The 15265-nt window shown below is 37.5% G+C and overlaps 1 protein-coding gene across 3 annotated transcripts in view; it reads right to left on the bottom strand.

Annotated features, from left to right (window-relative positions):
• fhod3b (formin homology 2 domain containing 3b) overlaps positions 1–15265 on the bottom strand; it is a 173097-nt gene that overhangs the window by 131150 nt on the left and 26682 nt on the right. The gene's annotated exons all lie outside the window — the stretch shown is intronic.

Here is a 15265-nt window from a genome sequence, read left to right as displayed (position 1 = left end):
CTGGCAGAAAAAAGAACTATTAGGCCTTCAAATTCTCAATTTTGGGCTTAGTTATTCTGCAAGAAAGATGTCTAGGTTTGTGGATTTATTATTAATCTATTTCATCCCAGCTACTGCTTTTGAACAATACATCATACACAGTTCAAAACTTAGTGTAACACTGTATTATATAATCATAATGTTTCTCTCCGTTTATCAGATATTATATAAAATGCTTTTAGGTTAGAAACAGGGTACACCCCAAATTGCTCACCATTCAATCACAATATTGATTGATTGTTACGAACTATTGCACCCATCTTTGTCTGGTAAACACAGGCCAGATAACCTGGCACGCCAGATTGATTGTTCCATATATACGGTACGAATATAATCCACATATCAATCTGGGAAATATACAATCGAGAACGGTTTCATGGTAGGAACCTTATAAAAAATATGTTACTGCGGATTGGACGATGGCTCTTCTCACACCAGCAAAAACATAATTTCTTGTCAAAAAACTTTAGTGATGTTCTCGGCTCCTCTTTTAATAAAAAACTTGGGAAATTGACATATCTACAATAAACGCTTTGCATTCCACCATAGTGTTCAGGCAGATAGTTGCTTACTGGTCACGTCTGATACTCCTGCCTCTTTCCCTGATTTGGCTCGCCACCAGAAGGCAACCAACCCATATTAAGCCACAGTATGAATTATTGTTTCACGGAAGAGCAAAAACATTGTTTCCTGCCAAAAAAAGCTTTTCCTGACATTCTTTGCTCGTCTTTTAATGAGGAAAACCAGAAATTGACCGATCTACAAAAACCGCTTTGCACTTCAACATTGTATTCAAGCAGATAGTTGCTTCTTGGTCATGTCTGCAACTTCCACTTCTTCCTCCTGATTGGCTCGAACATCAAAAGACCGAGGAAGTTGTTGAACAGTTAAGGTTGGCAATAGGAGTGGGAACCTCTTGCTACCTCACGATACGATTCGATTGCGATACAAAACTCACGATAACGATAATCTGATGATATGGCGATACAACGATTATCGATACATTGATCAGGAAATCATATAGGATATTCTACAAACAACTAATAAACAGAAAAACAAGCTTCTGCTGTGAACTGGAATGAGTTTATCACTATTAGACATCCAATTAATTTGAACTGGGAGGGTGGCAGCGCTGCCATCCCTCCCAGTTCAAACGAATTGAACGTCTATGGGTATCAGTGGCAGCCAATGCCAGGCAGTGAGGTAATTTTGGGCCATTTAAGGTCATATACCTATTTTCAGTTACTTCCTGTTGATTTTGGGATATTTTTTGGGTCACTTCCTCTTTATTTTGAGTTACAGAACAGGAAGTGACCTGGGAATCACCCAAATGAATATGCAGCGACTCAAACTCAACAGGAAATGACCTGTAAATGCCCTGAAAATTGGACAAAATGACTGTGAATGCTCTGGTTTCGAATGAATGAATGTACCCAGTCTAAATGGATTGGGCTTGAGCACCGTCAATGCCCCATTAGAGTTAACTGAGACTCTATTTTGGTGTCAGATTTTGGTAGCAACTTGTTGGTTCCTTAGTATTTATTTTTTTTAGACATTGACAGCTTTATAAAGGATATCTCGATTCTTGGCAGGAGCATATCAATAACCTTTTAGGATACAAAGTATCATGATATATCACCATTTTGATATTTTGTCACACCCCTAGTTGGCAAGATGGTACTGTATGATGACTCAGTGAATCAGGAATATCAATATATGTATGTATTAGGGGTGTAACGGTACACAAAAATCTCGGTTCGGTACGTACCTCGGTTTTGAGGTCACGGTTCGGTTCATTTTCGGTACAGTAAGAAAACAAAATGCAAAATATAAATGTGCTAGTTGTTTATTACACACTTTTGTGCTTTCAACAATAGGAACATTAGCCTATTCAAAGCTAGAATTCTGCTCAAAAAGTAGCGGGTATTTAAAGATAATCCAACCACAATTTGCCTTTCAGACCCCGCTTATTGGTCAGCTTTCTTTCTGAAAGACAGAAGAAAAAAGAAGTCCTGTGCTAAAGAGAAAAGCAATCCCAATGACAAAGATTTTAACATGTATTTTACAAATGAAATGCCTCAATGAAACATTTTTTTCTTATGAACGGTTTTCAAAAGCTTTATTGTTGGATTTTCTCAAGTTAAACGCCACACAGAAATTATTAAATTTAATTGTGTAAGCAGGATGTGTGCATTATTCTTATTATTTAATTACATGTGTTTTAGCTCATTTCAATTGATTTTATTTAAATGGGCTATTATTTATTCTATTACGTGTTTATATTTTATAAATGTGAAGTAGTATTCATTTATATTGTATATTTTATGTTGTATAACTTTAATTCCTTTGTGAATATTAGTTCCTACTTGTTTTGTTGTGGTAGGAGGGTTTTGTATTGAACACGGGGCCGTGTTGGTTATTATTATAGTAGAGAAGACAGCAGTACATCAACAAAAACAAGTCAACTGTGCCCCGATCTACCAGTCAAGAAATCTGATGGACTCAAAAAGTAGGTTACGATTGCATATTAGTTTGAAAATCGACCGGATCTACCGTATTTTTACACATGTGACTTCTGGCCCGATCCTAGCTACCAGTAGTACTATTAACGTAGGAGGGCTGCGTCTCGCGTCAAATAATAAACTCTACCGTTCTTTTCGCGTGTGTCGCGTTGAGCCGTTTCTGGGACGCATCTAACACGTAGCCGCACTGCGACTGGTGTGCACTGGCTGATTGACTCTAACGCCCGCGTTTCACTGCGTTCTCGCGGCAGCCACGTTGTCGCGCCATTGACGGTTCTGGGTTATACCGTCCTACCCTGTTGGTCCTCATTATAGTAGAGAAGACGGAGTAAATATAATCTACACAAAGAAACTGTAACCCGGTTGACTCACAGCCTCGAAAAGAAAGGGTTATATTACGTCAGAAACTCGTTCGGTACGCGTCCGTTCCAAACCGACCACCACGTACCGAAACGGTTCAATACTATTACATGTACCGTTACACCCTTAGTATATATCTGTGGTATATCTATATTGTAAATATTTACAAGGAGTAATAAAGGAGTATAGAATTTGTGGAGGTTGTTGTGAAGCGGTAGACCATTGCCTAAACTTTTAAATTGGTTAAGCTTTATGTGTAGGTGGGTGTGCGTGTGTATGTGTGTGTGCAAACAACAAAATCGAAGTGAAACTTCATATGGGCTTTCTTTGCTAAACAAAAGGCATTCATTACAGAGCAGAAAGAGTGGAGCGGCTATTGAATGTAGACATCAAGACATTGAAACGTTTTTACATTTCCAAACAAATAGATTAAAGGCTTATATTCGGTATTGTATACAAATGTCTAAACAAAAAATTTTAGTGATTCATATATAAGTGAGCACAGTGAATCCTACCATATGCAAATGCCAAGTCCTTTGATCACACACATACCAGTCAAGTGACGCTATTCCTTAGAATTTATTTTGCACGTCTACATCATGCGTAGTCTACATTCTTGTTGTCTACAGTTGAGACAGCTCCATCCCTGCTTGCCCAGCATTATTGACCAGATTAAGTGTGTTCTTGGCCGATGCCCTAACTAACCATGCATTCTCCTTCCTTTCCCTCTACTATGGCTCTTTTCAATTGCTTTTTCAATCAATTTCAATTGATTCAAAGCTTCTTCAATCATCTCTTTGACAGAGTGGTCCACTTAAGAGTCATGGACTGGTGCTTGAGTTCCTTATTGGAGCTACACTCTCTCATCTCCCAGTGGTGACTGGCATAAAGACGAGCGGATAGAATGTTTCTGTGCTGCTTGTCCACATGATTACAGGCCCAGTGAGAAGTCTGCAGTTGTCATGTAATGCCACCACCTTGTATTTTGGCTACAATGCATTTACATTTTAGTCTTCATTGCATCGATTATCATTTTACTATTGTGCTACCTCTACCAAGCGTGCTAGGTTTCAAACTAAGTTTGCCAACTGGTTTAATCAAAAAATAACACAAAACCTTCGAAGAGAATTAGGCAAAGGAATAAACCATTTTGAATAAAGATTTGATCCTTAAATCCTTTGCATTTTCTCACAATGCCTTGAGTTATTGTGAATGAAAAGCTCCAAAAACATATTCACGTCCCGTTTACAATTTTGTGTTTTTGATGCGATTATTTTGCTTCGATGGAGACGATCTCTATGTTTTGTGAATTTCTAGTTTTGGATTGGAGTGCGTGCTTTATATACTTTTTTTTTCATGTTATTCCCCAGAAACCTATTGACCTCATATACTTTATGATGGGAAAAGAATGACAGTACTGGCATGGAGCTGAGCAAAGAACACTGAAATGGATATTATGTTTCATTATAGGCTCTGCTATATAAATATTATTTATCCCACTCTTGGCTTGCACTTGAAGCTTACATCACCTTTAAAAATAACAGCCATAGTTCTTTCTTGGCATTGGACATGTTTGCAGTTGATAAACTGAAACAAATACTTGATACACCCACTCTTATTTCCAGTGGCTCACGAGGTACTAGTTTGTAGACTAGACTACACTAGATGAGGTTGTAGTAGAAGCTCTAGAACGTGGCAATAGAAATACAGAGGTGTCCCAAAACCTTAAAAGTTGTAAAGCATTAGGAGATGCCAGACTCTAGTATGCGTAGCAGAAATGCACAGCATACGTTACTTGCCAACTACATCTAGCAACAGAAGTTAAAAAAAAGAAAAAATAAGAGCCTTCCTTCCCAGATTGTCATGTATTGTTGAGTATTTGGGTATTATGATGGTCAAACAAAATGATTCGCTGATTCAGAATATGGTCACCAGAAACCACAAGGATGATTAAATAAGCAAGCTATTCACTCTATCATTAAAGGAGCGCCTGGACTGGTGGGTTAACTGCTAGCGTAATACGAAAACAAATTCTAAAGTGTCCAACTTGACCAGTGCCCAACAAGATTATTTTGGACTTTGAATTTTCCAACTTTATAATCGATGTTATAAAATAACAAAAGATTAGTTTAAGAAGTTGATTTAAACAGGAAATGAAACGCAATTGCCAATGGAGTAGACATTTAATTTTAAAGTGAAAAGCATAATACATTTTCCACTTCAATAAACCCATTCTCTGAACAAAGTTAATAAGCTTGAATGATCACAAAAAAGTCATTTCCAGCTCATGGGTTTTTGGGGGCATTCCCGGGTTTAAAGGTATCGACATTGGATTTGAGACAAGCCGTCGGAATTAGATTGTCACAAAACTTCTAAACTTAAACTTGTGGCAGTTTTCCCAGCTGATGTCAGGCTCAACATTGGATCAATCTCAGCACATTATTGTGACCAAAATCCAATAAATCCGCTTTGAAAGCCAAACAGCAATGTCAGTGATTTAAAACTAGCCAGCTGAGGCAACACTATTTGATCCAATGTGAGTGAAGAAATAACAAGAACGCCTCAAAAAAGATCGGATGAGTGACAGTAGTGTTACAATAAACAGAAAATCATTCACCATCAAAGCTGAATGAAAGTAGGGTAGGATGAGAAATGGAATTTAATGGCACAGTGTGATTTTGGCTGAAAGCCAGTTAGTTGCACACTGAATCAGCTGGTGGTGTTTGTACTGGTATTCATTTTTTTTCTGTTTCTTAGAGCCAACCATAAATCCTGATTCAAAATCACTCATGACGGATACTAAATCTTTTAAAGCTACACTTTGGCTGTGGCCTACCATCATATATGCCATAAATACAGTAGTGTACCAGAACTGGTTAGCTAAAGAATAGTGATAGACACAATTAGAATTTATCACATTTCTATAGACAATGCATGCTGTAATACATCTGCAATGTAGCTCAAAACCTAACATGAAACCCATATGTTATTTGTGACCTAGTTTGGTAGAAGCTGCTCAAACCTTTTTTGCATCAATATCAAATTAATAATCATTTTTAAAAAATCCTTATTTTCCCACTGCTACTACTTTTGGATGTAACGAGTGGGTGGACATTGGCTGCTTGCAGATGCACTCAAGCCTTTGCACTATAGCACCACAAACCCTAACATTAAAATACAATAAACTATATTTTGCAGCATTGAAAAACATGTTGGTTGAAGAAAAACAAACCACACTGATGTTCTTTCCATTGAGCGGACAGTTGTTTAAAGCCTACGGCTGCTGAGGTTACACACCTGTCCACTTCAACATGGATTGATCCAGTCTCACAGCAACACTCTTTCCCAGCATGCTCTGCTTCACATGGTCGCCACTCTATGCCATCCCAGCCATGGGGAAAGAACGTTATTTACTTTAACCAGCTATAGTCAGGTTTATGCTTGGTTACTTTTGTGATTGGCAGCTTTGGTTTTGTGTTGTTTTTTCTGAGGCACTTTAAAAAAAATGTTGTACAATCTTGGAGCAGAGCTGACTGTTTTGATGTTGCAGTGTGGGAATTGCTTTAGACAACAAAGTGAGTTTGGTTGCTGTACGGTAAATTTATATTTTCTGCGTGATTTGTAAATTAAATATACTGCAGTTTATATTTATATTAAGTATTAAGAGAATAGAATTTGCATTTTTGTCAGAATGGAGATACACTGCCGTCCTTTGACTTATTTACTTGTTATTTTCAGAAAACAAATAAACGTAAAACCCGAATTGAATAATGCATTAAATGAATAACTGATCATTTCAAAAGATATTCAGAATTTAGAATAATAAGATGAATATAAAACATTTGTGCCACTTGGTCAGTAACGCTGTCATCATACAGAGCTTTGTTTAATTCATTAAAAAGTAAATGCTGTCCTACATGTCCTACAATGGAAACAGATCGGTCTGATGTATACAGTGGTGAACCAAACTGCTTAACGGAAAGGTGGCTAAAATTGTCCAAAATCTTGACAACCTTGTCACTGAGTAAAAAAACAAAACAAACAAAAAAGAAAACCCTTTAAATCCTCTTAGGAGTGACATATAGACAGCTCTCTTCTATTTGGATGGGTAAGGAGCTGTGATTTCAACTGGAACCATATGGCTCCTTAAAGTGCACATACCTATGTATGAGTGTGTATGAACATGAGCATCTGACTGTCTTTAGACCAATCACTGATGTAGTTGTCCTTGTGCTGCATGTGAAACTGCATTAAAAAGCCAAAATATTTTATATTTTCTTCTTCGATAGATAAAATGTTTTTGTTCCAAGGGCACTGAGACAACAGGGAAAACATTTGTCTGTACTTCAGCTTAGAAATGAAGCACAGACCAAGGCTGTGCTGTTATCGCACAGCACGGGGCTGTTGGGCTAATGGCCAAACGGCCAGAATACAAAAACAGTCGAGGGGAAAAGTGTGAGGTGAGTGATATGAGTGATCCCTCCACTGATTTGAGGATCAGGACCTGGTTCACTACCCTATCGCTCTGAGACTTTGGCTGCCTCACATTTCTCCTCTCTGGCATTAAGATGTTTGGGTTGGCCTCCCAGGGCGACTGTAATCCCATTTTGGGTCTTTTGGAGGGAAGTCGAAGAGACAGACCATTTCATCTTCCACTGAGTCCCCCAAGTGCCATGTGATATGCCTATTTTGAACTATTGTGCGTCTGCGTCTTGCATGCTCTGGCAGAGAAATATGATGACACTACCTGATAAAAGACTGCAAAAATAAGAAAAATGTTATGCAACACCAACCTTATTGAAACTATAAGAATTAACAACACAACAGAGACATCAAATGATGATAGTTTTTCAAATAAATATGAATTTAATTTGCATATATTAGACCAAGAACTGTTGAGTTTGACCATTGAGTTAGTCTTGCCTCCATTCAACACACCTACAGACATCTTAACCTAATCTTGTTTTTATGAGAATCTTCACAGTCTCTTTATGTGCCGAAAAGATCAACATAATTTGCACCGGTCTGGCACTGAGAGTGGAAAACACTGAATCTTCGCCTCTAGTTAATTGCCTGACATTATCCTAAACTGGACTCTAAAACAAATGGTAACCTTAAAAACAAATCTTCAACCCCAAATCCCTTTGAAGTTGGGCTGTTGACGTCACATAAAATGACTCTAAACATCTTTACCAAAGTGGTTTAGAAATGAAATTGGTTACCTATAATCATGCACATAAACAAACCATTTAAAAAGCATAAAAAAGGCCAAACTTCACAGTATGCAAAGATGCTGTCAGCTGCAAGCAACTGTCCACATGGTTTTCAAGGGGAATAATAAAAGAAAATACACTACTCGATGAATTCCATTTTTAGCGTCATTGTCAGCTGGAGTTTCCAGTTGTCGAAATGAAGATCAAAACTATCAATTTGACTAAATTATAGTCTGAAGAGCAACACGTGTCATCAGCGGCCACAGTGAATCATGTCTTGAGATGGGATTCTGAGAGGTTGTAAAAGACAAGGCAGATAATCCACTAAGAATGTGCCTCCTCTGATTACGGTTGTCATTCCTCGGTCGGGATCAGCATGTTGACAGATGAAAGTGCATTTAATGGGAGAATGTCTACACGTTTCAGCTCTGAATTGTATTGTTTTTTGATTTTTTTTACATGTGAGTATAAACCATAATTGAGACCAGAGGTGACAAACATTACGTTTAGTGGACATATTTGATTTTTTTTAAATGGTTAAAACTAATTATTTTCAAATGAAAAAAAAAGAATCAGAGGTTTAATGATTGCATTGTCATTAAGAGGATGACTACAATTGATTCTAATTTATTTAATCTGTCATTGGCGCATCGTTCTCTATTTTGGTATGTGTATTTAATGGACCCTACACTGTAAAATCAGTTTCACAATGTTCAATAATGTGAATCACCAATGTCTTTTTTTAATTTTATTCTTTTTTAAATACCGGTAAATATGTCACTGAGCTAGGTTCTAACCACAGCAGCTGCATGGAAATCTTATCATGGCACCTTTGTTGTGAATGTGATTTTCTTGGGATGTTTCTGCACTAACTATTTGCTGCCTCTAAAAACACTGTGGCCAAGAAAATAGTACACTCAGGTAGACTTTCAAAACAGAGAGCAAATGTTAACATATTAGAATAAATTACCGTAGTCATAATCAGTCCATTACAGGAAAATTAACACAATTAACTAAGAGTGTGACAATATCTCGATACAGCGATATATCGCGATATTTTGCAACCCGATGGGTTATCGATATGCTCCCGCCAAGAATCGATACTTTTATTTAACATATTGGCCATACAATGGAGTATGGATGCTGTAAACTGCTCAATGTTTGTTGAGCAATTCCTTGGCGGTCCGCTAGGGGCGCTCGGAAGTGGCGGTGAGGGTAAAGTGCGCACAAGTTGTCTAGAGAAGAAGAGAAGCTCCAAGTGGGTTGAAAAAATAAAAAAGCTCCGTGAGAACGGTGGAGGGAAAAAATGAGAAAAATATTACTACAAATCACACATGGGGACACACTTTAGATTTTACACCAACAAGAAAGGAAGCAAGGTGAACAAGGACTTTGCTGTATGCAAGAATTGTCTAAGAAAAATAAGTTTCACTGGGAGCTGGTGACGTAGTGGACACTGGAGTTTGTGAGCTTTGCTTTCATCACTTGAGGTAAGAAAGTTTTGCAATGTAATTGACTTTTTAATTTACATGTATTATTTTGATGACATTTGGTGTTGAATGATATAAAATAAACCAGGACCCTAAACTGGATGAAAATGAATATCGAACAAGCCCACATGAATTTACAGATTTATTTGAGAACCAATTTCCATCTAGTTTACTACACAAACTGTTATTACTGTCATTTTGATACAATAAGCTATAAAAATGGTTTGAATAGGTTCCAAGATATATAAAGTGATGCGCATGATAATTAATGTAGCCTACATATTAAAAATAGGTAATTATTGATGTAGCCTACATATTAAAAATAGGTAATTATTGAATTTTTAATTTCTATACATTCAATTCATATTTTTTTTAATTCAATACTTCCAACACAAAAAAAAAAAAATCAGGATTTCAACTCAAACACTATGAAGTAGCTAATATTTTTTGTTTTATTTTGTTGTTTTTAAGGTGAGGAAGACTGTGACTGAGCAAGTCTGACATCTTAATTGCTGAAGCAGATAGCGGAAGTGCTCAAACCAAGCAACAAAGTTCATATACGAAGAAAAGAGCCACCAATTTTATCATTGCCCCACTCCAAGCTCAACTGCTGACACCTACGGCACTTTTTATTTTTTTATCTCTCCAAGCGATATCAGTGGTCGTGGTTGGTTTCCTCTATATGTGCAGGGGCACAATTTGCAGTAGATTTATATTTTACAGCAATGTTGCACAGAAAAGGTGTCACTGTTTAATAAATGACTTAAACAGTATTTTTTTCTATTTTCAAATATCTTTTTTTCGTTTCAACAGTTGTATCGTAGAATTTCATGTATCCAATTTCTGACCAATACATCGATAATCGCTGTATCGTGATATAATCGTTATCGTGAGCCTTGTATCGCGAATCGTATCGTATCGTGAGGTGCCCTGAGGTTCCCACTCCTACAATTAACTCTATTAATTAACATTTTCTTCTTTCCTTCCTCAACTGACTTTGTTGCTCAGGTGTCAGTCAGATTCTCACAAGGCCATTTGTGCTGTAGTCTACTGTATTGTAGTTGGACGTTAATGGTAGTAATTCCCTAAAGATGGATTATGTCTTTCTTTGGTTTAAAGCACAAAATGAGATTGTCAGTGCCAGGATTAGCGATCAGGTAGCATAGGATGTCAACATATCCATAGTGTTGCCAACTTGGCGCCTTTCTCGCTAAATCTGTTGACTTTCCAAAGCCTCTTGGCGACTTTTTTTTTTTTTTTTGTGAAAAGCGTCTAGCGACAAATCAAGTGACTTTTTCTGGTAGTTTTTTATATACCTACTTTTTGTCTCTCCCGTGATGTTATTCCTCTCTCCAACAGCTTCCGTTACAATTACATGCAAATGGCCAATTACGCAAATTAGATGATGATATCATAAAGCAGGTTCTAGTGACGTTTAGGACATCCAATAGCTACTGTCCTTAGTGGGGAGTTGGCAACACTACATATCCACACTTACATGTGATTCACATACAGTAGGGAGAACAAGTATTTGATACACTGCCAATGGGTTTTCCCATTGACTGTGTATCAAATACTTGTTCTCCTCACTGTAATACTGGGTTCTCCACCTTATTTTCCTGGTTAGTGTATGACCCACCCCGCCTAATCACGTCTCCTGTAGACTCACCTCCCCTCCTCGGTTATCAGGCCCCCCACATGGTGTCTACGGTAAATATGATTAGCTAACAATAGAACCACTACGTTCATAGGTAGCATGTGTGTGTAAAAATTGATCTCTTGTTGTTGTTCGTTCTTATCCTTCTCTGTCTGCTTCCTACCTTTCTGTCCCCCCATAACCCCCTTCCTGCTCGCTGCTTTCTCCTAATAAATGAAACATAATGAACAACCACAATGGGAGTATATCAAAATTCCATGTGTTACATTAAAACTATTCAGACCATAACGACACTCAGATTCCCATCCTCTGTGTCTAAGCAGCTGAACAGGACGGGTTAAATTAGGGGGAAAAATAACAGCAATAAATAAATAAAAAAAGACAAGGTTTTGGTCATGTGCACTCCAGTGGAAAGAATCATGTTGAACAATTTGAAAAAAAAAAATTACACCAACAGAATTTCATTTTTTTCTGCTGTGTAATGGTGGAGAAAATGTCAATAAAAGCCAATATTTCCAGAAAGACCATAAGGGAAAAAGATGCCTTGTTTAAGGAACAGTTCTAGTTTGCCCAAGCCAAATGTGAATCAGCCTTTGTCTGCGTGCAAGATGGGAAATAAATGGGAAAAATTATGAAAAAAATCAACACCAAAACAGGTATAGAAACTTTAAAAGAGTTTGTGCATCTTTTATTTTTGCTTCTTTATAACTGTTCAAGTCTTTACCAGAGTTTACCGGTACGTGCTGTAAACTAAAGCTGCAACGATTAATCGTTTAACTCGAGTATTCGATTAGAAAAAAAAATATTCGAATTAAATTCTGTTGCTTCAAGTATTCGTTTAATTAAAGTGGCGTTGTAATGGTTTATTTTGAAAGTGTTTGCATTTAGTTTTATTGATTAGGGAGGATACACTGCCCTCTGGTCTACCTCTTTTTACATGGCTGAATCCAACTGCTCCCTGTTAAGATCAACGTAAGCTAAGTTTTTGTTTGAGCTGATGTTTTTTAATGCATTTATAATTTAGTTTATAGGTATATTTAGCCGTTTTTGTGGGAATATGTGTCTGAACAATTTGTGAAGAGCATTGTAAAAAAAACTTAAGCATTTTATAGAATTTAACCTAGCGGACTCTTTCTATGTAAGTTAGCCAATTGTTCTTTTGTTGTACATAGATCCTCATTCAAAAAAAAATATATATATATATATATATATATACGGTTTGAGGCTCAGCTCAGGTATTTTAATTTTTCATGTTCCTTATCCGATTACTCAATTATTCGAAGTAACTAGTCCGTCGATTAATCGACTACTAAAATATTCGATAGCTGCAGCCCTACTGCAAATGTGGCCTATCGCAAAGAGTGCTCAGACCTCAAAATATTTGTCATTGATATGTACCATATTCGGTATAATACCCTGAGTTGGTTAGGAACCAGTACCAATTTGATACTAGGTTTCCGTACCCAACACTAAGGCTAGGTTCATACCGCAGATCTTAATGCACGAATCCAATTTTTTCGTGTTTTTCCGACTCGAGTGAGGCATTAACTTGACTGTCTGAACGGAAAAAGTCAAATAAAAGTGGACCATTTCAAATCCGATCAAGGTCACATTCATATATGGTTAAAACCCGAGCCGGGCCACATTTTACCAGAATGTGGCTGCGGTCTGAACAGTCAAGTCCCCCAAATCGAAATTCATGCAGCAATTACGTCAGCAAAGCGCAAGAGAGACAGGGCGCTACGGTAGTGGTGCAGCTGTGTATTAGTGTTAATGCCTAGCTTGAAAGCGGCTTTTGGGGAAGGAGCAGGCTTGACAACAGTCATAAAAAAATAAAATGGGTTAAGGATAAGCCTAAGAATGCTTTATTTTCTCTCTCTGCTTCAAATGAGCAATATTTCAAGATTGCTTGCACGGCCGAGAGTCGGTGCAAACTGTCCTTACGTGTCTATGTTATGCACGGACAGTGCGTGCATGCTATCAATCCATATAAACTTTGAATATAAGACTAAACCGGGATCATTAATGTCTGTTATTTGTCTCCTTTTATTGGGAAATCTAAATATGACCACCCCTTGAATTACGATGAGCCAGAATGTGTGGTCATTTGTTTTGATGCTCCTGCGCATGCCGATCAGTTTGCTAACCGCATCTCGGACTGCGAATTATTGCGGATGCATGATATTTGAACGGGCTCAATGGACAAAGGTAGTCTGAACGGGCACGCCAAAAAACAGATATGACCAAAAAAATCAGAATTTTGCATTAAGACCCGTGGTACGAACCTCGCTTAAGTGTATGTGGGTCTTTTTATGGGAGTTTTATTAATTGCACATTCAGACAGTAGTTTTCTTTGCAAATTATGTTGTCTAAAGTTAAAGGGATTTTTCTTTGAGCTGCAGAGAAGGCAACTACAAGGTACTTGTCATTGTGTATCAACTCGTTTTATAAAAATACCAAAAAGTATAGCTTGCCACAAAAGCCCTTACAATAATCTCCTCCTTAGGGACTTGTGACTGACAGCAAGGGCTTGCTCAGTGACTTGATAAACAACAAGAGCAGTGCACTCCCTCCAGCAAACCAATGCCACTTGTCTTAAGAAAACTAAAGAACTAAAGAATGATCTTCTGTGTTGAGGCGGAAAATCACCTCGTAATGCTGCACTCATGGGGCTTCAAGGTAAGCCCTCAAGTCAGATAAAATCAGGCTCCAATGTCTGGACAAGTTACAGTAACAGTGACCACCTTGGCTGGAAGAAATAAATCAGCTCGCCTCACGGGTAGTCTCAGAGCAGGACTGGGAAGGGCAACAGGTGGTTGTCAACTTAAAGAGAAAGACGGTCATCATCCACTTAGGGAAGAGCAGCAAGTCTGTCTTTCTCTCTGCAGGCTACGCTAAGCTCAGTCAAGTAACAGCAGGAGGACCGAATAAGGCTCTGTGGAGCCACTTCACAGTAGAAAACACCAATGGCATCCAAGACAACATGTTATCATGACAATTTAGTGGCTATTTTAAAGGTTTAGCACTAAATCTGGTTTGAACTGAACAATCTTAGAGCAACAAGCGTGTCAGACTACTGCATGCTGCAAACAAAGGAAGAGTCACTTTACAAACATGGCCTGCATACAAGAGTTTGTGTGCTTGAAATTGCTCAAACGGAATGAAATTCTTAGATTTAACATCACGATAAAGGAAATATGGGACAAAACAGACAAAATAACTTGTCAGTACCCCATCTCCTTCGCTTTACAGTCTAATTGTGTCAATGTTTTATGCATGTAACTTTGCCTTGTTTTTTTTTGTGTGTGTGTGCACATAGTACGGTAATCTTCCATGACAGTATCAGTGTTGTTAATAACGGCGTAAGAGTATAACAGTGTTACTAACGGCAGTTATTTTTGTCAGTGGTGAGTAATCTTATTAATTACTTTTCCCATCTTTGCAACACCGTTACCGTTACTGACCTCGTGTGATTAAAAAAAAATAAAATAAAACAACTAGAGCAAAGATAGGAGAAGAAAGAGATTCAGAGCTTCACCTGCATATTGAAAAATACATCTACAGTATACATATCAGGGGTGTGACGGTACACACAACTCACGGTTCAGTACGTACCTCGGTCGGGGTTCAGTACGACAGGAAAAACAAAAAGACTTTCTCCTCACATCATTTAAAAGTTATTAAAGTTTGTATATTATTACACTGTTATATAGGGGAAATTTTAAAAAATGTAAAAAGTTTGACCTATATTTTTTTAGAATGAGAACATATTTGATGTGAAAAACGTTTTAGGGTGGTTCACGTAATAACGTGTAAAACATGAAAAGTAACGTCAGCGACTTTGCCGAGCAACTAATTATTCTTACATTGAGGTAACTGAGTTACTATCACAATTACTTTTTGGGAGAAGTAATTTGGAACTCTAACTAATTACTTTTATAAAGTAAGATTAACAACACTGGACACAATTGACAATAAGACAAG

The sequence above is a fragment of the Corythoichthys intestinalis genome, chromosome 4, assembly GCF_030265065.1.
Source record: "Corythoichthys intestinalis isolate RoL2023-P3 chromosome 4, ASM3026506v1, whole genome shotgun sequence".
In the NCBI taxonomy this organism is placed as follows: domain Eukaryota; kingdom Metazoa; phylum Chordata; class Actinopteri; order Syngnathiformes; family Syngnathidae; genus Corythoichthys; species Corythoichthys intestinalis.
The sequence above is the reverse complement of the archived record's forward strand: the minus strand, read 5'-3'. Positions and strand labels throughout refer to the sequence as shown.